Source organism: Lepus europaeus, chromosome 1 (assembly GCF_033115175.1).
Source record: "Lepus europaeus isolate LE1 chromosome 1, mLepTim1.pri, whole genome shotgun sequence".
In the NCBI taxonomy this organism is placed as follows: domain Eukaryota; kingdom Metazoa; phylum Chordata; class Mammalia; order Lagomorpha; family Leporidae; genus Lepus; species Lepus europaeus.
The window spans coordinates 122,184,167-122,210,246 of NC_084827.1; the positions used below are offsets into that span (position 1 = coordinate 122,184,167).

A 26,080-nucleotide genomic window follows, 5' to 3' on the forward strand; every position below is an offset into this window, starting at 1 on the left:
AAAAAGGGTTGGAACATGGATGGGGGATAGCGTAGCATGGGAAGTATCACTGTGTTCCTAAATCTATATATATGAAATATATGAAACTTGTGTAACTTAAATAAAATTTTTAAAATAATTAAATAAAGTTAATTACAGGGGCATTTGGCACAGTAGGTAAAGCTACCACTTAGGACAACTGCATCCCATATCAGAGTGCTAGTCTGGATCCCTGCTACTCCATGCTTCCGATTCACCTTCCAGGGAGAAATTAGATGACAGCTTGGGTACACTAGAAGCCTGCCACTCACATGGGAGACCAGACAGGCTCCTAGCTTCGTCTGACCTGGCTCTGGCTGTAGAGGCATCCCTAGATGAATGAACCAGTGGGTGGAAGATATCTAACTCTGTCGTCACTCTGCCTTTCAAACAAATAAAATAAATCTTGAAAAAAATTACCTTAAGAAAAAGAAAACATGACAATTTGACAATAATCCAGTAACTTTCTCACTATCATGTGTTGAAAGTAATTTGTTAAGCATCTATTTTCTCTTAAAAACTTATTCCTGAGAGTTTTCAAGATGGTAGAATAGGAAGAGTGCTTACTGCTCTAGTCCAGGGGAGGATAATCAAAAAAGTAGCGAGTGCAATTTCAGGAAAGAGGGAGAAAATGGCAGAGGAAACTCTATGCAAATTAGCGGGATACTTTTACACAAAGGGTGTGGATGAGCACAACTCAGGACCCATGAGCAGCCAAGAGCCTCAGTACCAACTTTGGAGTGAGGTGAGAACAGACTGTAGCAGCACAAGTCACTGACGATAAAGCTGCGGGAAGAGCTGGCATGAATCTGGCTTGGAGAGTTGTGGAGGACAGTGCACCTGACAACCTAGTGGGAAAAAAGAGGGGGGAGGGCACATTTCTCTCTCCCCAGCCACACGGCACCAGCATCCTTTAACTAGAGAGGGTGGGTGCCATTTTGGACATGCGTAAGAGCTCTGCCAGCTTGTGTCCTTGTGTCCAGCAACAAGCTTAGAGGAGAGGCCCGAGTCTGGCTATAAGAACTGACAGGGGGCTGGGTGCTAATGACTGTGTGCCAGGACTGATAAAACACTGCGGCTGTGTGGGAAGGCGCAGGGTTCAGCTGGGACTTTGGGCAGTCACTGTGGTGGCTCCACACACTTGGGGCTCCCTGATTCCCTGGTGACGGTCACTGCCGTGGGATCCTTGAATGGATCCTCTGTGTGGTTCCTGTGACAGCGAGAATGAATACTGCACCCACTAGGGCCAGCACCCAGGCACTGCTATCCTTTGAAGAGAGGAGGGGAGCCTGAGAATAGACCAACAGAGCAGAATAAACCACCCCTGTAATTTAAAAAAAAAGCAGGGGGGAGGGGGAAGGAAGGAAGGAAGGGAGAAAGGGAGGGAGGGAGGAAAGACAGAAAAAAGGAGAGATTTACCACAGCCAACTTGGGTATCATCCTGGGCACTCCCCTCACCCAGCAGCACTGAACATATGACCTCACCCAGCAGCACATGCCTCTGGGTATGCACTCAAAGAGCTGAAACTCCACTACACCACCAGGGCATAGCTCAAAGAAAACAGCCATCACGGGGGCAAACAAAAAAAGCTAAAAGAAAACCAACTATCACCAAAAATGCCTTATAATAAACACAGCAATTCAAAAAACAAGAATAAGGAAGACAACACGGGGGCCGGCAATGTGACGCAATGGGTTAAAGCCCGGGCCTGCAGGGCCAGCATCTCATGTGGGCACCAGGTCAAGTCCTGGCTATTCCACTTCCAACCCAGCATTCTTCTAAAGTCTGGGAAAGCAGTAGAAGATGGCCCAAGTCCTTGGGCCCCTGTATCAACATAGGAGACTGGGAAGAAGCACCTGGCTCCTGGCTTCAGATTGGCGCAGCTCCGGCTGTTGTGGCCATCTGGGGAGTGAACCATCGAATGGAAGACCTCTCTCTCTCTTTCTCTCTCTCTCTGCCTCTCCTCTCTCCGTGTAACTCTGACTCGCAAATGAATAAATAAATCTTTCTAAAAAAAAAAAAAAAAGTAATCAGAAGCAAATTCATGAACTAAAGAAATCCATACATTACATGAATGAAAATTTTTCCCATGAAAATTGAGATTTTTAACGAGAAATCAAAACAAAATATTGGAAATTAAGAATTCTACAGGACAAATAAAAAATATGATGTGAAGTCCCTGGGCCCCTGCAGCCATGTGGGAGACCCGGAAGAAGCTCCTGGCTCCTGGCTTTGGATCGGCGTAGCTCGCCAGCCATTGCGGCCATCTGAGGAGTGAACCAGCAGATGGAAGACCTCTCTCTCTGTCTCTACCTCTCTCTGTAACTCTTGTCTTTCAAATAAATAAAATAAATCTTCAAAAAAATATATGATGGAAGGCCTTAAGAACAGACTCAGTGAGGTAGAAGAATATCCGAGTTAGAAGACAAATTTCTGGAAATTTTACAGTCAGACCAAAAAAAAGAAGAAATTAGAAAACTAAAAAACGACGTTGGAGGCCGGCGCCGCGGCTCACTAGGCTAATCCTCCGCCTTGCGGCGCCGGCACACCGGGTTCTAGTCCCGGTCGGGGCACCGATCCTGTCCCGGTTGCCCCTCTTCCAGGCCAGCTCTCTGCTGTGGCCAGGGAGTGCAGTGGAGGATGGCCCAAGTGCTTGGGCCCTGCACCCCATGGGAGACCAGGAGAAGCACCTGGCTCCTGCCATCGGATCAGCGCGGTGCGCTGGCCGCAGCGCGCCTACCACGGCGGCCATTGGAGGGTGAACCAACGGCAAAGGAAGACCTTTCTGTCTGTCTCTCTCTCTCACTGTCCACTCTGCCTGTCAAAAAAAAAAAAAAAAACTACGTTGGAGATCTATGGATACTATCAAACTTCCCAACATATGGGTATTATGAGTTCCTGAAAGTGTAAAAAGAGAGAATGCATCAGAAGGCATTTTCTGTGAAATAATTATAGAGAACTTTCCTATATGGAGAAAGAAAGTGAAGTCCAACTACAAGAAGCACATAGAACTCCTAAAAGATATGACCAGAAAAGATCTTCACCACAACACACTATAGTCCAACTCTCTACAGTAAAACATAAAGAAAAGGTTCTAAAATGTGCAAAAGAGAAACATAAGATTACTTTCAGAGGATCTCCAATTAGACTCACAGAGGACTTCTTATCAGAAACCCTACAGGCTAGGAGAGAATGGTGAGATATAGTCCAAGTCTTAAGAGAAAAAAACTGTCACCCCAGAATACTCTACCCCGCAAAGCTTGCATTTATGAATGAAGATGAAATAATGACCTTCCATACCAAACAGAAATTGAAAGTATTTGTCGACACTCATCCAGCCCTATAGAAGATGCTTAATTATGTACTACACACAGAAACACAGAAAGATATCCACCATTGTGAAAGAAAGAGAAAGCAGAAAAACCACCAATACGAGTACAAAAGTGCAAAGTAAACAATAGAATAATTATAAAAAAATGAGGGCCAAGTCATTACTTATGAATCGTCACCTTGAATTTAAATGGCCTCAATTCTCCAGTTAAAAGACACAGATTAGCTGAATGGATTGCAAAAACAAGATCTGTCCATTTGCTGCTTACAAGAAACACATCTCACCAACCAAGCTACACGCAGACTAAAAGTGAAAGGTTGGAAAAAGTCCATGCTAACAGAACTCAAATAAGAGCTGGTATTTCCAACCTAATATCAGACAAAACAGACCTTAACATAACAACTGTTAAAAGAGACGAAGAAGGACACCATGTAACGATTAAGGGATCAAACTAACAGGAAGATGTAACTATGATAAACATGTAAGCACCCAATTACAGGGCACCCGGCAACTTAAAAAAAAAAAATCTTAATAGACCTGAAGGGAGATATAGAATCCAATACAATAGTAACAGGGGACTTTAACATTCCACTTTCAGCAATGGACAGATCAACCAGACAGAAAATCATCAAGGAAATAACAGAGTTAGTAGACACTATAGACCAAATGGAGCTAACAGATATCTACAGAACCTTTCACCCAACAGTTGCAGAATACACATTCTTCTCACCAGTGCGTGGAACTTTCTCTAGGACAGATTACATGCTAGGCCATAAAGCAATTCGCAGTAAATTCAAAAATATCAAAATACCATGCACCTTCTCTGACCACAACAGAATGAAGATAGAAATCAACAACTGAAGAATCTCTAGAACACAAGCAAACACATAGAGACTAAACAACATGTTCCTGAATGAACAGTGGGTCACTGAAGAAATCAAAACAGAAATCAAAAAATTTCTGGAAACAAATGAAGATGGCAATAAAACATATCAAAATGTATGGCATACAGCAAAAGCAGTGTTAAGAGTAAAGTTTATAGCAACCAGTGCCTACATCAAAGAAATTGGAGAGGCCGCCACTGTGGCACAGTGGGTTAATCCTCCACCTGCAGCGCTGGCATCCCCTATGGGTGCCAATTATAGCCCCAGCTGCTCCTCTTACTATCAAGCTCTCTGCTAAGGCCTGGGAAAGCAGTAGAAGATCGTCCAACTACTTGGATCCCTGCACTCGCGTGGGAGACCCGAAAGAAGCTCTGGGCTTCTGGCTTTGGATAGGTACAGCTTACTAGCCACTGCGGCCATTTGGGGAGTCAACCAGTGGATGGAAGACCTTTCTCTTTGTCTTTCCCTCTCACTGTTTGTAACTCTACCTCTCAAATAAATAAATAAAACTTAAAAAAAAAAAGAAAAAGAGAAATTGGAAAGGTACCAAATAAATGAACTATCACTGTATCTCAAGGGCCTAAAAAAAACAGCAAACCAAACTCAAAACTAGTAGGAGAAAAGAAATGATTAAAATTGGAGAAGAAATAAACAAAATCAAACCAAAAAACAACACAAAGGATCAGCAAAATGAAGAGCTGGTTTTTTGAAAAAGTAAACAAAATTTGCGCACCATCAGCCCAACTAACCAAAAAAATAAAGAGGAAAAAGGAAATACAACAACAGACACCACAGAAACAAAAAGAATCATCAGAAATTACTACAAAGAGCTGCATGCCAACAAATAGAGAAACCTAGAAGATTGATAGATTGATTCCTAGACACATACAACCTACCTAAATTGAGCCACGAAGACATAGAAAACCCAAATAGACCAATAACCAAGATGGAAACTAAATCAGTAATAAAGACCCTCCCAGCAAAGAAAAGCCTAGGACTGGATGGCTTCACTGCTGAATCCTACCAGACATTTAAAGAAGAACTAATTCCAATCCTTCTCAAGTTATTCAAAACATTGAAAGGAAAGGAATTCCCCCAAACTCCTACTATAAAACCAGCACCACCTTAATTCCTAAATCTGAAAGGATACAACAGAGAAAGAGAACTACAGATCAATTCCCTGATGAACACAGACACAAAAATCCTCAACAAAATACTATCCAATTGAATCCAATAATGCATCAGAAAGATGTGAATACCTAAACCAAGTGGGATTTATCCCACATATGCAGGGATGGTTCAATATTCGCAAATCAATCAATGTGATACAGCACATTAACAAACCGAAGAACAAAAATCATGTGAATGGGGCTGGCACTGAGACTTGGTGGGCTATGGCCTCCACCTGCAGCATCCCATATTGGCACCGGTTCGAGTCCTGGCTGCTCCTCTTCCGATCCAGCTCTCTGCTATGGCCTGAGAGGCCAGTAAATGATGGCCCAAGTGCTTGGGCCTCTGAACCCAAGTGGGAGACCCAGAAGAAGCTCCTGGCTCCTGGCTTCAGATTGGCTCAGCTCTGGCCATTGCAGCCATTTGAGGAGTGAACCAGTACATGGAAAACCTTTCTCTCTCTCTCTCTCCCTCTCTCCCTCTCTCTCTGTCTTGTAACTCTGCCTCTCAAATAAATAAATTAATCTTTTAAAAACTATGTTTATCTCAATAGATGCAGAGAAAGCATTTGATAAAATACAACATTCTTTCATGATGAAAATTCTAAGCAAATTGGGTGTAGAAGGAACATTCCTCAACACAGTCAAGGCAATTTACGACAAACGCAGGCAGCGTCCTATTGAATGGGGAAAAGTTGGAAGCATTCCCACTGAGATCTGGAACCAAAGATGCCCACTCTCACCACTGCTATTCAATGTAGTCCTGGAAGTTTTAGCCAGACTCACTTGTCAAGAAAAAGAAATCAATGGGATATAAATTGGAAAGGAGGCAGTCAAACTATTCCTATTTGCAGATGGCATCATTCTATATACAGGGGACCCAAAAGACTCCACTAAGAGGCCACTGATAAAGTGGCAGGATATAAAAGTTTGGTAAAGTGGAAGGATATAAAATCAACACACAAAAATCAAGAGTCTTCATACACACAGACTATGCCATGGCTGAGAAAGAACTTCTAAGATCTATCCCATTCATCATAGCTACAAAAATTGAATACCTTAGAAAAAATTTAACAAAAGACGTCAAAGATCTCTACAACGAGAATTACAAAACATTAAAGAAAGAAACAGAAGAAAACTCACAAAAAAGGGCAAAATTTTCCATGATCATAGATTGGAAAAATCAATATCATCAAAATGTCTATACTACTGAAAGCAATTTACAGATTCAATGTGATACCATTCAAAATACCAAGGACATTCTTCCCTTCCCAGATGTAGAAAAAAATGATGCTAAAATTCATATGGAAACACAGGAAACTGAATAGTTAAAGCAATCTTCTAAAACAAAAACAAAGCGGGAGGCATCACAGTACCAGATTTCAAGACATACTACAGGGAAGTCATAATCAAAACAGCCTGATATTAGTACAAAAACAGATGGATAGACCATTAAAATAGAATAGAAACACCAGAAATCAATTCGTGCATCTACAACCAACTCACCTTTGAAAAAGGAGCTAAAATCAGTCCCTGGAGCAAGAACAGTCTCTTCAACAACAACAACAACAAAAACATAGATACAAAAGTATGAAGCAAGACCCTTACCTTATATCTCACACAAAAATGCACTCAAAATGGGTCAAAGACCTAAATATACAACCTGATGCCATCAAATTATCAGATAACACTGGGAAACCCTACAAGACACTGGCATAGGCAAAGAGTTCTTGGAAAAGACCCCAGAGACACAGGCAATCAAAGCCAAAATTGGCAAATGGGATTACATCAAATTGAGAAGTTTATGGCAAAAGAAACAATCAGAAAGTGAAGAGGCAACAAACAGAATGGGAGAAATTATTTGCAAACAATGCAACTGATAAAGGATTGATAATCAGAATCAACAAAGAGATCAAGAAACCCCACAACAACAACAAAAAAAACAACCCACTTAAAAGATGGGCCAAGGACTTAAACTGACAGTTTTCAAAAGAGGAAATCCAAATGGCCAACAGGCACAAGAAAAAAACGATCAGGATCACTAGCCATCAGGGAAATGCAAATCAAAACCACAATGAGGTTTCACCTCATTCCAGTTAGAATGGCTCTCATACAGAAATCAACAAACAACAAATGCTGGCGAGGATGTGGGGGAAAAGGTACCCTAGTCCATTGTTGGGAATGTAGACTGGTACAGCCACTGTGGAAGACATTAGGGCGATATCTCAGAAATCTGAATATAGACCTATCATATGACCCAGCCATCCCACTTCTGGGAATTTACCCAAACCAAAAGAAATCAGCATATGAAAGAGTTATCTGTACCCCCCATGTTTACTGCAGCTCAATTCACAATAGCTAAGACATGGAATAAACCCAAATGCCCATCAACTGAAGACTGGATAAAGAAATTATGGGGGCGCCGCTCAACAGGCTAATCCTCCACCTACCAGTGCCGGCACACCAGTTCTAGTCCCAGTCAGGGCACCGGATTCTGTCCCCTTTTTCAGACCAGCTCTCTGCTGTAGCCAGGGAGTGCAGTGGAGGATGGCCCAAGTGCTTGGGCCCTGCACCCCATGGGAGACCAGGATAAGCACCTGGTTCCTGCCTTCGGATCAGCGCGGTGCGCCAGCCGCAGCGCACTGGCCGCGGCAGCCATTGGAGGGTGAACCAACGGCAAAGGAAGACCTTTCTCTATGTCTCTCTCTCTCTCTCACTGTCCTCTCTGCCTGTCAAAAAGAAAAAAAAAAAAAAAGAAGAAAGAAAAAAAATTATGGGGTACTACACAATGGTTTAAAAAAAAAAAAGTGAAATCCTGTCATTTGCAACAGAATGGATGAAACTGGGAAACATCATAGTTAGTGAAATAAGCCAGTCCCAAAAGGACAAATACCGGGGCCAGCGCTGTGGCACAGTGGACTAACGCCCTGGCTTGAAGCGCTGATATCCCATATGGGCACTGGTTCGAGACCAGGCTGCTCCTCTTCTGATCCAGCTCTCTGCTATGGCCTGGGAAAGCAGCACAAGATGGCCCAAGTCCTTGGGCCCCTGCACCCACATGGGAGACCTGGAAGAAGTTCCTGGCTCCTGGCTTCGGATCAGCGCAGCTCTGGCTGTTGCAGCCAATTGCGAAGTGAACCATCAGATGGAAGACCTCTCTCTCTCTGCCTCTCCTCTCTCTATGTAACTCTGACTTGCAAATAAATAAACAAATCTTTAAAAAAAAAAAAAAAAAAAAAGGACAGGCTGGCGCCGCAGCTCAATAGGCTAATCCTCTGCCTGCGGCACCAGCACACTGGGTTCTAGTCTTGGTCCAGGCGCCGGATTCTGTCCTTGTTGCTCCTCTTCCAGTCCAGCTCTCTGCTATGGCCCAGGAGGGCAGTGGAGGATGGCCCAAGTGCTTTAGCCCTGCACCCGCATGGAAGACCAGGAGAAGCACCTGGCTCCTGCCTTCGGATTGGCGCAACGGGCTGGCCACAGAGGCCATTTGGGGGGTGAACCAACGGAAAAAGGAAGACCTTTCTATCTGTCTCTCTCTCACTGTCCACTCTGCCTGTCAAAAAAAAAAAAAAAAAAAGACAAATACCATATATTCTCCCTGGTTTATGATTAACTAACAGCACCTAAAAGGTAATCTATAGAAGTGAAATTAATATTTTGAGATGCAATGACTCTGAACAGCCCTTGTCTCAACTGCTGAGGAACAAGTTTTTGGCTTATTTTTTTTTTCATACAATTTGTTGAACTTTTACTTAGTATAGAGTAATTTATATGTGTATAAAGTTAACTGAAAATAGATCTTGGAAAAAAATAAGAATAGGAGAGGGAAGAGGAAGAGGAGTGGGAGTACAGGTGGCAAGGCGGGTAGGGTGAGAGAAGAATCACTATATTCATAAAGTTGTATTTATTATATTTAAAAAAGGATTGATTAGAGTCTGAAGAAAAAAAGAAACTTATTCTTTAAATTACTATTTGCAGTGGGAAAAGTGTCACTTTATAATGCTTTCTGTATTCTGCTTATGAAGGTCATTTAGAATGACCCAAAACAAATGTGTTTCCCTAACATGAAGAACTAGAGCACCTAATTTCTTCTTCCTCAGAGGAAAAGCTCTGTTTTCACAAAAATTAATTGAATTCTTATCTTGGAAACTATTTTTTCTCTATGTTCCCCATTAAGTGACCTCTTTTCTCCTTTTTTTTTTTTTTCATTTTCTGATTTGCATTTCTTTCCTTAGCTCTAATTGCTTTTTATTATAAGAAACTAAAAGTCCTTTCAGTCACTTAAGTACACCAGCTACTTAATGTTAAATGTCTACATTAACTTTATCATAAGACATGAAACAGTACCACACTTAGTAATCAACACCAGTGTCTGCTTCTCTGTTTTAGCAATAAATCTCTTGTTTAGAGCTAGTTGAAATTCCTATATTCTTACTATATTAACTGGTGTATGGAAAAAATTACTCAAGATCAGATTAATATCATCTACTTAACAAAAAATTTGACAGTTCAAATGGAAATAAAGGACACTATATTCTGTTGTTCCAACTACCTTTTAAAAATCAATAGAAAATTAAAACTTTGAAAACATAATCTTGTACTATACAATTTTAAGTTTCCTGACAAAATCTTCTTTTTAAAAGCTGTGTTTTCTTTGCAAACCAGAACAAATTTCATATAATACTTTATACTGCAATCATGTGGGTAAGTCACTTACAGGATGTACAAAAGGATTTTTAAAAATATGCTTAAGTTAAAAGCTTTGAAAGACAAAGTTCAAAGCTGCACAGCTGGGAATTTCCAGGACAGAACTTTAAAAGTGACAGAAACCACTGGTGTGCACTTATATTTTAACCTAGCTACATATTAGAATCACTTGGAGAGATTTTTTAAAATATCAGTGGCAAGGCTACACTCCAAAACAGCTGTTCTGAATCTCTGGGTTTGAACCTGGGCACAGAAATTATCTCATTTTCTATTTCTCTCTCTCTCCCCTTCACTTCCTCCCTCCCTTCCTCCTCCTCCCTCTTTTAAAGATTTATTTGAAAGGCAGAGTTCCAGAGAGAAAAGGTGAGACAGAGAGAGATCTTCTACCTGCAGGTTCAATCCCCAAATGGCAGCAACAGTGGCCAGGCCAAAGCCAAGAGCCTGGAACTCCATCCAAGTCTCCTACATGGGAACAGGGGCCCAAGTATTCAGACTATCTTCCACTGCTTTCCCAGGTGCATTACCAGGGGGCTATACTGGAAATGGAGCAACCAGGATTTGACCTGGGACTTTTGTGGGATGCTAGCATCCGAGGAGAAGGTAGCTTAACCCAGTGCACCACAAGGCCAGTCTCAGGAATTATTTCAAAGTTCCCATAATTTAATACAATAAGCACTTAGGATTCAAAAGCACCGACCAGGTCTTTAAATTATTAATATACACTAAAGCACTTAAAGTATCAGTTAGAAGTGTTAACACTTTATTCTTAAAGAACCATTAATCAACTAAATATATTTAAATTATCTAATATTCCAACATTTAAGTAAAATACTGAACAAAGAAGGTCCTCAACAGTCAGTTGTTGGTGATACAAATATTTTAACAACTCAAATTGTGATTACCTTATTTCAAAAGGAATATGGGCCAGTGCCACGGCTCAATAGGCTAATCCTCCGCCTGTGGCACCGGCACCTCGGGTTCTAGTCCCGGTCGGGGCACCGGATTCTGTCCCGGTTGCTCCTCTTCCAGGCCAGCTCTCTGCTGTGGCCTGGGAGTGCAGTGGAGGTTGGCCCAAGTGCTTGGGCCCTGAACCCCATGGGAGACCAGGAGAAGAACCTGGCTCCTACCATCGGATCAGCACAGTGCACCGGCCACAGCGCGCCAGCTGCGGCAGCCATTGGAGGGTGAACCAACGGCAAAGGAAGACCTTTCTCTCTGTCTCTCTCTCTCACTGTCCACTCTGCCTGTCAAAAAAAAAAATTTTTTTTTAATTTAAAAATTAAAAAAAATAAAGGAATATGAAACTATCAGAGAAGTGAGAATTTGGGGCAGCAGTTAGGATATTTCTTAGGACACTCACATGTCAAATGGGAAGGCCTAAGTTCGAGCTGGCTCCACTTCCAATTCTTCCAGTTTCCCACCAATATGCACACTAGGACACAAAAAGTGACGGCCCAAGTGACTGAGTTTTTGCCACCAGCTTTGGCCTGGCCCAGGCCCAGATGCTGGCAGGTATTTGGGAACTAAATTTTTAACAGATGGAAGATCAATCTCCATCTTTCAAATAAATGAAAATAAAAATGAAATTTTAAAGAATGAACTACTATAGTACAGAACATAGTACTGAGACATATTATAATAATTCTAGATTCAAATCCTCTGAGACAATTCATGATGTAAACACTTAATAGCCTGTAAGTTACAAGGTGATAGTAGAATCAGCCTTGAGATAAAGCACTGGGGCATTTCAGGCAGAACAAATTGCTTAAAGTATGTATAAGGACAGTAAAATTGCAGAATGTCATAGAATAGAAGAGAAAGTTGACTAATATGTCATAATAGAGCCAAACGGTAGTAGTTGGAAATGCATAGTGGAAAGGGGAGCTAAGAATATGTATAAATTGAGAAAGTTCCCAAATAATAGACTAAGTAACAAACTCAGACATTATTCTACAGCCAATGAAAACACTGGAGGTATTTTTTAAAAGGAATGAAATCGTGTTCTGTTTCTGGGAGTTGAAAATGTATTTTTCCCACTCTTCTCACTGAGTGCAACTAAAAGCCCTCAATATGTATAAAACAAGCCTAAGTCCATGAAAAGTGAAGAGAAAAAGGCAGCTCAGCTAGGGAACTCAAGACATGAAACATCCCGAGTGTGAGCTCCCTAGGTTTTCCTTCTGCCTCATTTTTTTTCTTTCATTTGCAGCTGAAAATGTAGCAACCTGGTAACACCAACTGAGGATGACAAGAAAAATCCTAAATGACAAGGAGAGGCAGTCAGCAAGACAAAAAACCTTTAGGCAGTAAGAAGTCTACTCCAGTCAAATACCACAAAAAAAGTAATGGCCACACTCACACTCATGCTAGCCAAAGCCAAGTGGAAAGTCTAGATTTTCACCCTCAAAAGTCTGAATGATACACCCAGCAGATGGTATCAGAGAGGGGCAAGTAGGGACCTATGACTTTCTTCTGCTAATGAGCCCATACTCCCTTGTATCCCTATTCCTGCAGTGTGCGTAGAACCCACATGGGGGCCAGTTAGAATAATCTGAAAGAGATTTTAAAGCAGCCATGATAAAAATGCTTCAATGAGCAATTGTGAACATACTTAATGCCAATTAAAAAAAAGCTCACCAAAAAAACAGAAAATCTCAGCAAAGAAATAGAAGACATAAAGAATCAAATGTTAATTTCAGAACAGAAAATATAACTAGATTTTTAAAAAACTCAATAAATAAGCTCAACAGCAAAACAGTGAAGCAGATGAAAGAACCATAAAGGATAAACAACTGGGAATTACTTGAATGTACAAAAGGAATCTGAATAAATACACTGAAAAATTTACGCAACCCATGGGATAAACAGGAAGTCTCAAGGGAAATTTAAAACACACTGAGTTGAATGAAAACAAAAATACAATATATCAAAAAGTATGGAACAGAGCTAAATCAATGTTGGAAGGAAATTTATAACACTAAATCCAGATGTTCAAAAGAGGGAAAATTCCAAATCAATAATCTGAGCTCCTACCTCAAGAGAATAATAAAACAAACCCAAAGCAAGGAGAAAAAAAAAAAAAAGGAACAGGCCGGCGCCGCAGCTCAATAGGCTAATCCTCTGCCTTGCAGCGCCGGCACACCAGGTTCTAGTCCCGGTCGGGGCACCGGATTCTGTCCCGGTCCGGTCGCCCCTCTTCCAGTCCAGCTCTCTGCTGTGGCCCAGGAGTGCAGTGGAGGATGGCCCAAGTATTTGGGCCCTGCACCCCATGGGAGACCAGGATAAGCCCCCGGCTCCTGCCTTCGGATCAGCGCAGTGCACTGGCTGCAGTGCACCGGCCACGGCGGCCACTGGAGGGTGAACCAACGGCAAAGGAAGACCTTTCTCTCTGTCTCTCTCTCTCACTGTCCACTCTGCCTGTCAATAAAAAAAAAAAAAAAGAAAGAAACAAGAAAACAAATTACCAATATCAGAGATGAAACAGGGCTATCACAGCAGAGTTGTGAGATCCTCTGCACTCTTTGATTTGACAACTCAGATTAAATGGTCCACTGCCTCAAAAACCACACATTGCCACAACCCACCTAATATGAAATAAATGCTTTGAATTGCTCTTTAGTTAGCAAGAAAAATTAATCCATAACTTAAAAAATTCAAGCCCAGATGATTTCACTGGAAAATTCTACCAAATATTTAAATAGTAATTAACACCAATTCTATACAATCTCTTCCAGATAACAGAAGAGCTGGAAACACTCTTCATTCCATTTTTTGAAGTATGTCTTACCCTGATACCAACTCCACACAGAAAAGAATATAATCGCAGGAAACCTAAACTAAATATTAGCCAATAATATATATAAAGATAATACAACATGATCAAGCGGGGTTTATTCTAAGGATGCAAAGCTATTGAATACTAGAAAATCAATCAATATTACTGACAATATTGGTATGCTAAAGGAGAAGACTCACATAATCACATTAATTGTTGCAGGAAAAGCAATCAGTAAAATTCAACACCATTCTTGTTCAAAAAAAAAAAAACAAAACAACTCTTAGAAAAATATGAAGAGGAGAACTCCCTCAACTTGATAAAGAACTTGCAGAAAAAAACTTAATAGTTAATATTACTCAATTGTAAGAGACTGAATGCTTTTCCCTAACATAAGTAACAAGACTAGGATGCCCCCTCTCTAATCTCAACTCATTATAGTGCTGGAAGTTCTAGTCAGTACAATAACAATAAAAGAAAGTAAAATATAGAGAGATTAAAAAAAGAAGAAGATATAAAAATGTTGGTATCTGCAAATTACAAAATCGTCTTTGTAGGAAATCCCAAGAAATTTACCAAAAATTCTAGAACTAATAAGTGGGCTCAGCAAGGTCACATGACATAACACTTTACTGTACTTCTATATACTGACAATGAACATATGAGTAACAAAATTAAAAATATACCATTTATAATGACTCAAAAAATCAAGTATTTGGCTCTAAACTGAACAAAACATGTGTAATATTTGTCTGCTAAAAACTTCAAAATGTATTTAATTAGAGAAATCAATGATCCATGAATCATGGAGAGAAATATCATGTTCATGTACTGGAAGACTCAGTATAATAAAGATGTCAATTCTCACCAAATTTTCATATGAATTAAAAGCAGTTCCCAGCAACAGTCCATCAAGATGCCTTGTAAATATAGACAATATTATTCTAAGGCAGGTGTTTAGCTCAGCAGTTAGGATGCCTACATGTCATGTTGGAGTGTCTGGGTTCAAGACCCACTCCACTTCCAATCCAACTTCCTGATGATGCACACCCTGGAAGACAGCAGGTGACAGCTCAAGTACTTGGGTTCCTGCCACCCATGTTGAAGATCTGTATGGAATTCCAAGCTCCTGGCTTCAGCCTGGCCCAGTCCTGGATGGTGTAGGCATTTGCAGAGTGAACCAACAGATGGAAAATCTCTCTCTCCTCCCTCATTCCATCTCACCCTCTCTTTCATTCTGCCTTTCAAATAAATAAAAATATTTTCAAAAGATTATTCTAAAATTTATATAGAAAGGCAAAGTAACTAGTCTACTCTAAAATGGAGCGGGGGTGGGGCATGTGCAGCAGCAGTTAAGACACTAGTTGGGACACCTATATCCGTTATTGGAGTACCTGGGTTCAAGTTTCACCTATGCTTCCAATATCAACGTCCTACTAATGTGCACCCTGGAAGGTAGCAGATAACACCTCAGGTGCTTGAGTCCCTGCCACCCACATGGTAAACCAGATTAAATTCCAGGTTCCCAGCTCCAGCTGGTCCAGCAATAGCTGCAATGGGCATTTGGGGAGTGAACCAGAAGACAGAAGATATCTCTGTCTCTGTCTCTCTGGCTTTCAAAATAAATTTAAAAATTTTTAATTAAAGAAACTTGGAATAGAATAAAGTTAACTTACATGCCTACAGTAATAAAAACTGAGATATATGCAGAGATAAAATACATAAATCAACAACACTGAACAGAGAACCCAGAAATGAACATACAAATATGCCCAACTGCTTTTCCACCATGGTACAAAAACAATTCAGTACAGAAAGGTTGACTTTCCAACAAGTGGTACTGGAACAACTGGATATCCACAGGAAAAACACTAAACCTTTAACAGTCTCCGACCTTATTCAAAAATTAACGCAGGGTCAGATATTTGATCAAAGAGTTAAGACACCACTTGGGATACCTACATCCCATATTGAGTGCCTGGGTTTGAGTCTTAGCTCCACTCCCAAATCCAGCTTCCTGCTAATGTGCCCCAAGGAGTCAGCAAGTGATGACTCACGTACTTGGGTCTTAATCATCTATGAGAATGAGCACTTAGCTCTGAGCTACAGCCTAAACCAGCTCCTGCTGTTGTAGGCAGTTACAGACAGAATCAGAGGACAGGAGGTTTCTTTCTTTCTCTCTCTGCCTCTCAAACAAAATCAACTTTAAATTAACTGAAAAAAAAAAAATCATAGCCTCAATTGGAAAACTTCAGTAATAAATTGTCAGGATTTAAAGCTAAGCTAGATTTAAAACCAAAAGCATAACCCATAAAGGAAAAAAATGATAAACTGGCATTCAACTAAGACTTTTGAAGTTGTGAACAATCCATGTAAAGAGAATCAAAAGATAAGCCACAGAATAGGAAAAAATATTTGCAAACCTCATATCTAATAATCAACTAGTATTTAGAAAATAAAAAGAATGCTCTGAATAGTAAAAAAAAAAATAAAAATCCACAATTCAAATAGAAAATGGGCAAAAAGACATGAACAGATATTTCACCAGAGAGGAAATGTAGAAGACAGATAAGCACAAGAAAAGAAGTTCAACATCATTAGCCACCAGAAAAATGCAAATTAAAACTACAATGGGGGCCAGTGCCATGGCTAACTTGGTTAATCATCCGCCTGCAGCACCGGCATACGGGTGCCAGGTTCTAGTCCCGGTTGCTCCTCTTCCAGTCCAGCTCTCTGCTGTGGCCCATGAGGGCAGTGGAGGATGGCCCAAGTGCTTGGGCCCCTGCACTCTCATGGGAGACCGGGAGGAAGCACCCGGCTCCTGGCTTCGGATCGGCACAGAGCACCAGCCATAGCAGCCATTTGGGGGGGTGAACCAACGGAAGGAAGACCTTTCTTTGTCTCTCTCTCTCAGTCTAACTCCGCCTGTCAAATAAAAAATTTAAAACCAGGCCAGCGCCGCGGCTCACTAGGCTAATCCTCCGCCTTGCAGCGCCGGCACACCGGGTTCTAGTCCCGGTCGGGGCACCGATCCTGTCCCGGTTGCCCCTCTTCCAGGCCAGCTCTCTGCTGTGGCCAGGGAGTGCAGTGGAGGATGGCCCAAGTGCTTGGGCCCTGCACCCCATGGGAGACCAGGAGAAGCACCTGGCTCCTGCCATCGGATCAGCGCGGTGCACCGGCCGTAACGGGCTACCACGGCGGCCATTGGAGGGTGAACCAACGGCAAAGGAAGACCTTTCTCTCTGTCTCTCTCTCTCACTGTCCACTCTGCCTGTCAAAAAAAAAAAAAAAAAAATTTAAAACCACATTGAGATATCACTACACATCTATCAAAAGTTAAAGAGTCAAAACCCAAATGTTACCAGGGATGTAAAACAATTGGATCATTCATTGTCTAGTCTTCCAGTGTGATCAGGCACCAGTTGGGGTGTTCTGAACAAAGAAATCCATATTCATACATCTAAAGACTAGTAGTGTAAGATCAAGGGGTCAGCAGATTTGGTTTCTTCTGGGGCCCCTGCCTTCAGATGGTCAGCTTCTCCCTGTGTCCTCACATGGTTTTTCCTCTATACATCCCTACTGCCTCTTTTCTGTATCCAAAGTTCCTCTTCTTTTAAGGACAGCAGCCAGATGGCTTAGGACTAACTTACAGGCCTAATTGCACCTCGAGTCACTTATTTGAAGGCTCTATCTCCAAATTCAGTCACTTTCTTGAAGAACTGGAGGTTAGGTACCCAATACGTCAACTTTGGATGAGACTTAATTCCATCTATATTATTCATACACTGTTAGAATTTAAAATGTACAGCCACTCTGGAACACATTATGGACACTTAACAAAAAGAAGACCATACATGCCACAAATCATACAACCCAGCAAGTGCGCTCTTGAATATCCATCCCAGAGAAATGAAAAGTCAAATTCACAAAAAAAATCTATATATGAATATTTATACACGAATAGCATAGCTTTAGACATAGCAGTCAAAAGCTGGAAAAAGCCTAGCTGTCCCTCAATGTCTGAATACACTATGGTAGGGGCTGGCATTGTAGCACAGAGGATGAGCACCAATTCAAGTCCCAGCTGCTCCACTTTCAATCCAGCTCCCTGCTAACGCACCTGAGAAAGCTGCAGAAGATGGCCCAAGTGTTTGTGCCCCTGCACCCATGTGGGAGACCCAGATGAAGCTCATGGCTCCTGGCTCTGGCCTGGCCAAACCCTGGCCATTATGGTCACCTGGGGAGTGAGCCAGCAGACAGAAAACCTCTTTCTTTCTCTCTGCTTCCCTCTCTCTGTAACTCTGACTTCTGAATAAATAAATAAATCTTTTTTTAAAAAAAAAAAAAAAGAAAGAAAAAGAAAAAACCTACAGCATAGAAACAGAATAATCTATGCATGAATTTCCTCAGAATTACACAGAATGAAAGAAGCCAACCAACCTCAAAGGGATATACACTCTAAGATCCCATTCACAGCCCTCCTAAAAGCAAAATTACAGAATGGAGAACAGATTAAAGGCTACTGGGTATTAAGGAGAACGAGAATGAATGAGAAGGGAGAGTATATGGCTACAAAAAGAAACTCTGGCTTGCTATAGATGAGTAGAAAACCTCACTGAAACCTCTTTTGCACTTTATAATAGTTGGATGATCTGAAATAAAAGACAAATCATGAAGATAACATAGGGGTAGAGGGAGAGATATCAACCACATAGATGGACTGATGAAGCAGAGCCAGGTTCTAAACTAAGCCACACTTCTCATGGCTCCAAACCAGTGCCTCCCTTCAGGCTGTGCTCCATGCTCAAATGTCATTCAGTGCAACAATGCACTGTCTGGTATGATCCTGCACATGAGATGTGCTGCAGACTGAATGTTTGTGTCCCCCTAAAATTTATATATTGAAATCCTAACCCCAAAATAAAGGTATTAAGAGATGAGGCCTGGGGCCAGCACCGTGGCACACTAGGTTAATCCTCCACCTGCAGTGCCAGCATCACATATGGGTGCCAGTTCAAGTCCCAGCTCCTCCACTTCCTATCCAGCTCCCTGCTAATGCACAAGATGGCACAAGTCCTCAGGTCCCTGTACCCATATGGGAGACCTGGATGAAGCTCTTGGCTTCAGCAGGGCCCAGCCCCAGCCAATGTGGCCACTTGGGGAGTGAACCAGTTGATGGAAGACCTTTCTCTCTTTGCCTCTTCCTCTTCTTCTGCCTTTCAAATAAATAAATCTTTAAAAAAAAAAAAAAGGAATTCCTGTAGAACTCCCTTGTCCTTTCTGTCACGTAAAGAACCAGCAAGAAAGCAGCCACCTGTGAACCAAGAAGCAGACCCTCAGCGGACACCAAAATAGCCAGCACCCGAATTTCAGACTTCACAGACTACTGAACTAGGAAAACTAAAACATTCATCTTTTCATTTGATTATTGTTTATAGTACTTGACTATTTCCTTGTCTGGGCTATGGTCTTTTTAATTTTTATTTGTTAAATTCTTTATTTAGTAGAGCCATTAAAGCTTTGATTATAATGTAAATTAAAAATGTCATCTCAGCAAAATCATAAATAAAATATTAAGTTTAAAAAATTTATGTTGTTTTTAAACAACCAAAAATATGGTATTTTGTTTTAGCAGTCTGAATGGACTAAAAACAGCAACAGAATATTAAATTATCTCTTATTCCCATACTGATGCCAGTGGAAGGAATAATGAAAGAAGCAGCATTTATCTGCTTCAATGATTCATACTAAGGTATAAGTAACTGATAGGCTTCAACAGTCTAACAATGTACAAAAGCATCTAACCCAAATGCCATTTCAACAGAAACTGTGTGTTTAGGAAAGAATTAATCACAATCTAAATGTTGTCTGCTTAACTCAAATGCCCTAAAACATCCACTCACTTTGTTTCTAATCTTGGAGTTCTCAAGTATTTCAAAAGTAGGATATAAATCCTATACTACTAAATATAGAAAGTAGCTTCTGTATCATCAAAACTCAAGATGTACTCCCATTAGGAGGAACTATTTAGACTATTTATTTGTCTGTAAGTAAATATAACCTAAGGCCTACCATAAACCCTAAAAATCCATGTTTGTCTTCTGAGCTGCCTTTAAGCTCCCCTTTCCCTTATCTTTTCAGTTCTCTACCTGATCCTTGTATCTCTTGCCCAAGGAGTCTGGTGTCTCCAACTTCTCCTATCAAAACAGAAAAACACTTGAAGACTGAACAGCTTTTTAAACAAACTTATTTTGTATTTGAAGGCAGCTAGGTGGAGTTTTGGCTATAGGTCTGGCTAGGTTTAACTGAGGGAGCAGTGTATTCTTTGTTATTTTATTTTTCTGAGTCCACTAGAAAAACTGCGTTAGTACTTTTACCAAACCTGGAAGATTCTATACAAAAAGGTAACAGGTTACCTAAGCTCTCCTTTCTTTGGCCAGTCTTTTAACCGCACACTCCAAGGACCCAGATTCATCTCATAGTACCTACTTGCTTCTCCGGGTTTGATATCCCTTTCCTTTTTTCAACATAGTGAGTGATTTTTTTCTTTTAATTCTGGCTTCCTCCCCTCCAGTGTTCTTGTCGCCTCCATCCTGAAAGGGGCAAATGAACTCTGATCATGTGGATGGAGCAGGCCTAGGATACATGTGTGGGCAGGCTGCCTTCCCAGACTCCCAAATCAGAAACTCAAACTCAAGGGAAGAGCAAAGAAAGCCACCTCCACCACTGCAACCCCATCCCTGATAAAAACATCACCCAGCCTTTTCATTTTTCACAGAGGGGGCAAGGAAGGCTGGGGACTGAGGTTTGGAAAGGGACAAATTTTAATGGTAACATCAAGCAGCACACATCAGAAAAAAACTACTGACTGGCAACGATTAGACACACTAGATGGGAAAGAAAAACTTCTAAAGTTGGATGTAATGCTAATTACAATTATATATGCAAACTGATTTTACTTCATGCCTAATTATTTTGCAAAATGATAAGGATGTATATCATAAAAGATGTGTCAGACCAATTCTGTTTGAGCTTTACTTTGATATAACTGAAACCTTTCCTCCCAGTAGCACCCTGATTGCTTTCAAAAGTTTGTTTTTTTAAAGGTTTATTCATTTACTTGAATGTCAGAGTTACACAGAGAGAGGAGAGGCAGAGAGAGAGAGATGTCTTCCATCCGCTGGTTCACTCCCCAGTTGGCCGCACCAGCTGGAGCTGCGCGGATCCAAAGCCAGGAGCCCCTTCCAGGTCTCGCGTGCAGGTGCAGGGGCCCAAGGACTTGAGCTATCTTCCACTACTTTCCCAGGCCACAGCAGAGATCTGGATCGGAAGAGCAGCAGCCAGCACTCAAACCAGCGCCCACATGGGATGCCAGCACTGCAGGAAGCGGCCTCACCCACAAGGCCACAGCGCTGGCCCCTAGCCTTTTTCAGACCTGGTTTCTGTAGTAACGTTCCTTAAACATCTTTATCACTTCCCGATCAGCTGATGAAGCACAAGTGGGTTCACAATAAACAGCATCAAAATCTAAGCTCATATATGGCTCAATGAAAAGATGCCCAAATTAGTTCATAATAAAAGGAATACACCAATAAATTGGCAAAGATCAAATAAACTTAATAGCTCACCGAATTCAGAAACACAGGTATTCTCATGTGTTCCTGGTGAATGTACAAAATATAACCTCCATGGGGGTAAATTTGTCAATAACTATCAAAATTACACAAGTATCTTTAATACCCCATTTCTAGGAATTATCTTACAGTTGTGCCACCTGCCTCCACCACTGTGTGTGAAATAACATGTAGAAGAATTGACCACAATATTATTGTAATGAAAAAATTTTAATAATAAAAATTTAATAGCAAACACTTACCTAGCACTTAGTATAGTCCAATAAATACTCCCAACAACAAATTTAAAAACCAACGATTTTTTTAAAACATAAGAAAGAAAAATTTCACAACAATCTTATGAGACAGCTTCTATAAACATCCTCACTGTAAAGATGGAGGTACTAAGTGGCCAAGTAAAAGTAGCACAAGGTCTCATTGCTAGCATGGTACCAGGATTTGAACTTAGGCAGTATAGCTCCAAAGCTTGTTTTCTTAACTGTTGTAAGATACTAAACTACCAAAATATGTATCAACAGAGGAATAGTTACATAAAATAAATGGTACATCTACCTAAATGAATACTAAACTTCTTTTTAAAAAATTTTTTAATTCTCCTTTTCACTTTGAGGGTATGTTAAAATTAGTGACTCTCTTCCAAAAATACAGTATAAAAAGGGAAAAGTAGTAACTACACAACAGAGAAACCCACTAAGCACCATAGCAGTCAAGCGATCTAAGTTAACATTACCAGTGATGTCACATAAATTATCAGCACTCCCCGAGTGATATGGTGAGAAAGACAACTCGGCCTCATGGCATTACTTTAAAACATCTGCAGTCCATCATAATCATGAGAAAAACACCAGGCAAAAATTGAGAGATATTCTATAAAACAGCTGACCAAAACTACTCAAAACTGTCAAGGCCATCATAAACAAGACTGAGAACCTGTCAGAGGAGTCCACGTAGATGTGATAACTAAATGCAATCTAGAATCTGGGTGGATCCCAGAATAGAAAAACAAGCAACGGGAATGAAAAATTGGTGATATCCAAGTAAAGTCTGAAGTTTGGTTAACAGTAACATACCAAAGCTGGCTTCTTAGTTTTGAAAAATGTACTTCAGTAAGATGTCAGGGGAACTGAAGCTGGGTGAGATGTATATGCGAATTCTTTGTACTATTTTCCCAACTTTTCTGTAAATCTAAAATTGTTGCAAAGCAAAAAAATTATTTTAAAACATAAGCAAGCCTGTCAAAGATAAAACCCTCTAACAAATAAAAAAAAGTAACATGCAGGAAGTGTTAGGATACAGAAAAAGCAGTATTGCATAGGGATTAAAGAATCATTTGTACTGAAAGGATGGGAAAGCATGTATGTATTCATAAAATATTTCTGGAAGAATATGTAACAGTCTGATAACACAGGTTGACTGTGGACAACAGAATTCAGCAGCTAAGGAACAGGAATAAAAGTGTTTCTCTTATACCTTTTATTTTATCCTCTTATACCTCTTAAATTTTGAAATATGTGAATATATTATATACTCAAAAATAATTAACTCTTAGAAAGAATGACAAGGACCTGAACTCAGACAAACACTGTAGAAATAATGATGGAGCTTACTCAGAAAAACATATTTAGGGGATTAAAAGACATAATCTTATCTCAATCTGCTTGTTAAGGCTTCCCAAACCCTCCTTTTCACTTTTTACCTCAACCTTATTCTTCCTTAATACACTACAGACATTGTATTTTAGCTGAACCAGTCTGACTGCCAATCCCACAGTTACCAGTTTTTTCCTCAAATCCACATCTCTCCCTGCAAACCTGAGCTCTAAACTTAAAAGCCACCCACCTACTGTGCTATTTAGCATCCTGTATATTTTATCTACAGCAGGGACAGCTAATACAAGCATTCATGTCATCATTACTCCTACCCATGACAGCAAACACCACTCAATAATCACAGTACCCTTTCTCACTGAAGCCAGATGTTGCCTCCAACAACCTCTCAGTGCAGTGTTCCGGGCAGTCACCACTATGCATCAAAGCTGGCCCCTGAAAGAAAACCTATTTGCCATTTCTGGGCCTTATTACATTTATCTGCTCACCTTGACATGTCCCTCTCTGGATTTCATGTACATTTATTTATATTTCTATACTCAATTTTGTTCTGAACAGGATAAAGACACTTAAAAGAACACATAGACTACAAAAAGTTAATGAACTAAAAGCACAGAATGAAGAAAAAAATTGGTGACAAGAAACAGGTTAAAAACTGTACAACATAAAACCCATCTATCAGCTCCACTGTGGGCCACGAATCTTGATTTGGCTTTGTAGTAGCCATCACAAAGAGGAAACCTCAATCTACCATCCAAGAGATAAAGAGAAAAATACTCAGAAGAAACTATGCTTGGTACTGAGAATGGTCATTTTTATAAGGCAAAAAGAACTGCATATAATGACCACAATACACATAACTAGCAACCTTCAAAGGGTTGGGCTGTTTCCATAGCATGCCTCAAAAGAGTCCTATGGCTCTGACCAGAGCCCAGTTCAGTAAAACTGATTTTACAAAGAGCAGGCACAAGTTTTAAGAGCCCTCTGTCCTTTTACTTGGTTTCCTCCTTCATTGCCTCCCTAATTAGATTATAAACTCATTGAAGACAGGAAACATCTATTCTCTTACATACAGCTCCAAGGTGTTTTGCCTTCTGCAAAAGAGCTTTCAATGTCAGTGAGAATTTACACGATGCAATTCAAGCCTACTCTGGTGAAAAAAAAAATCTCTAACCTAAACACGAGAATTTCTACTCCTACTAAATGAATATGCTAACTGAAGCCTCAATAGGCGTCCTAAACCTTCTATAATAGTACTGAATCCCAATTTAGTTTGTAGTGTCCCAACAGCATTTTTTGTTTTGCATCTCCCTATCACAAAGCTTGCAAAAATACCAAGTCAATATTACTGAATCTGACTGGATAAAATGAATCTCATAAGCAAAAGTTTTTGCAAGCCCTATTAAAGGAAAGGACAATATTACTATCTTTCAAAAATATAATCAATAGCTCTTTAGAAACCAGCTGAGAAGGGCAGGTTCATTTTTTAAATGACTGCAAGTTCACCAGAAGTCAATGAATTATAATGCTGATTTTCTCTACTTCTTTCAAAGAATATGCAATTTTTGCAAATGCCAAACTATCAGAAAATTGTACTTTGCAGTTCTTACGCACACACACATGCACATACAACCTTGTATCTTCATCTGGTCAATCTGGAAGTACAGCAAAGAGTAAGTAATAAATTATCTACATACCGAATTATGAACACTAAATACTAAAAAACTTAAAATTCCTACTAAACAAAGGCTCTATGACACATTAACAATTCTCTATTTGTATTTCATTAATGGAAATCATTAATAAATAAGTAAACTCACACTATACTGGTTGGGTTTTTTAATACATTTAGTATTTCAGTTGATAGCATGTCCCTCATTCAGTATTCCCTGCACACAGGGACTTGCCTTTTCATCCTCAGGAGGGGACAGTTGTAATAAGTGAAAGAACACAAACAAGACTAACGGGCAAGGGGCCCACTAAATGAACCCTGGAAGATCCAAGTCCCACACCTTTGTTTTCTCAGTTATTAAAAATGGAAATGAGGGCAGACATTCTGCCTAGCAGTTAAGATGTCCATACCTCACACTGGAGTGCTGGTTTCAATACCCAGCTCCTCTCCTTACTCCATCTGTCAATGCAGATTATGGGAGCAGCAGTCATGGCTCAAGTAAATGAGTTCCTGTCACCCTTACTGGAGAACCAGATTGAATCCCTGGTTCTGCAGGATTGGAGTCCTTGGTTCAGCGGAGTGGACAGTGCTACTGTACACTCTCTCTTGCTGTGTGTGTGTGCGTGTGCGCCTGTGTTCTCAGCCTCTACAAAAAAACTGGAAGGGGGTGGAGAGTGGGAAATGGCTATCATCTTTATCTGATGGGATTGTTCAGAGAATTAAATGAGAAAAGGTTTGTAAACTGCCAAGCAGATGCATACAAAGTTAGGTGCTCAGTGAGTATAAATTCTGTGGCTCTTTCTTATAGGTGTGGAAATGGAAGAATCTGAGTAGTTAGTTGACTCATCCAAGGCCAATGGCAAGTAAGTACAGAACAGACTAAAAAAACTCTGAGTTAGGGCTGACTGTTCTTTCCACTACACCAAGCAGCCTCAAAACAGCAGAACCCAACACCTCCTGTTTGTTACTCTTGGGCACTCATTAACGATATGAATGTCTAGTTTATGTCAGGTACTTTACTGATCTCATTCCTCCTAACCACCCTAGAAAGTATGTGCTATTATCCATTTTACTGAGAAAAATTAACTTGTCCACAGTCACAAGGCTAAGAAGTGATAATCCAAGATCAATCCAGGTCTGTTTATTCCACTACTTTTCCCTATGACCCTTCCTCAACAGACTGTATTTTGATGGCACTGTCCACCAAAATCAAACTCTAAATGACCTGGGAAGTTTTGCAGTTCCTTCCCATTTATTAGTAGAAATCACCCCCAGGTCCACCATG

The 26,080-nt window shown here is 40.5% G+C and overlaps 1 protein-coding gene across 2 annotated transcripts in view; it reads right to left on the minus strand.

The window, feature by feature from the left end:
* Nucleotides 1–26,080, minus strand: part of SESTD1 (SEC14 and spectrin domain containing 1) — a 154,211-nt gene that overhangs the window by 122,555 nt on the left and 5,576 nt on the right. The window contains exon 1 of one of the 2 annotated variants that reach the window (XM_062188580.1): nucleotides 20,372–20,390. The exons of the other annotated variant lie outside the window; for it this stretch is intronic. The gene's annotated coding sequence lies outside the window, so the exon portion shown is untranslated. Of the gene's footprint in view, nucleotides 1–20,371; nucleotides 20,391–26,080 lie in introns of those variants that run through there. 2 annotated transcript variants of the gene reach the window in all.